The sequence below is a fragment of the Amphimedon queenslandica genome, unplaced genomic scaffold (assembly GCF_000090795.2).
Source record: "Amphimedon queenslandica unplaced genomic scaffold, v1.1 AMPQUscaffold_10778, whole genome shotgun sequence".
NCBI lineage: Eukaryota > Metazoa > Porifera > Demospongiae > Haplosclerida > Niphatidae > Amphimedon > Amphimedon queenslandica.
In genome coordinates this window covers 1,591-2,645 of record NW_003548973.1, presented here as the reverse complement: position 1 = coordinate 2,645, position 1,055 = coordinate 1,591, and the positions used below count along the sequence as shown (strand labels likewise).

At 36.6% G+C, this 1,055-nt stretch overlaps 1 long non-coding RNA gene across 1 annotated transcript; it reads right to left on the bottom strand.

Moving 5' to 3' along the window:
- Nucleotides 1-185: 185 nt before the first annotated feature.
- LOC109589876 (uncharacterized) lies at nt 186-819 on the bottom strand. Its single transcript, XR_002188990.1, has 2 exons — nt 737-819; nt 186-312 (listed from the first exon to the last, which is right to left on the bottom strand). It is a non-coding gene; the product is annotated as an uncharacterized LOC109589876 (long non-coding RNA).
- Nucleotides 820-1,055: the final 236 nt, after the last annotated feature.

The window sequence follows — 1,055 nt, the reverse complement described above, 5'->3', positions numbered from 1 at the left end:
TTGATGGTTTGACTCCAGACCAGAGAGGAAATATCAAAAATAAAGTCTTTGATTTCATTACAAGTACAGTGTAAGTCTCTGATTCTAAAAGGGACGTTACAGCCATCACAGTTGGTAGGTTCAATAAAGGTTTTAAGTATCACACATGCTTGTACATGCACTGCTAGAGTTCAAACTCATAACTCCTTTTAAATATGAATTCAACCAAATCAAGTGCCACTTCATCTTTATCCACTCTCCTAATACACACTTCCCTCAGTCCACTGAGATTGATGGCATGAGCTACCTTTCCACTGATACTAAGAGGACCACCTAAAAATAAAAGGACACTTGATTTGGCACAATTTTTGAGCAACTTTAAAAATTTCTAAAAAATCCAAATTTGATCAGAATAAGCTCAAACTTTCTACACAATATAAAAACATGCATATGCATTGGAAAAAATTATGAGAATAGAGAATTCCCTCTTTGTGATTTTTTGGCTAAATACCCTGTACTAAAGTACTGGGGCAAGAGCCTGAGGATGCATGAGGACTATGCCAATATCCTGAGGAAAACCGCCATAAAATGGCAGATCAAATTAAGCAATATTCAGGCACAATGTCTAAACATTGCTTAATTGAATGTAATTCAGGCTCCGCATGCACACGTTACAAAATGAACAAATCAAAAACAAACAAAACCATAACTTGACACACTTCAAAAAATCTAAAAAAAAAGGAAAAACTAATCTCACCTTTAGCCTGTACATCTGCAGGAATCTTACTCACTTCCAGTAAAAGATTTCCATTACAAGTCATGTCCAGAAATTGCAATGGGACTTCCGGTCGCGTTAATTTAATGATATTCATTGGAATTACCATAGCAACGGCAGTTCAGCAATGGTGGATTGATAGGAAGCTTCACTACAAAGCTTGCTAACGTCTTTCTGGTACATGGATGGGACTTCACTAGATACTTCAGGCTTCTAGAATGCTACTTAATGCAATTGGTTATGGTAGTTTTCTCATATTCTTTTGTTAAAGTGGCAAGCGTGGTGAAAGAACAGGCTCTTC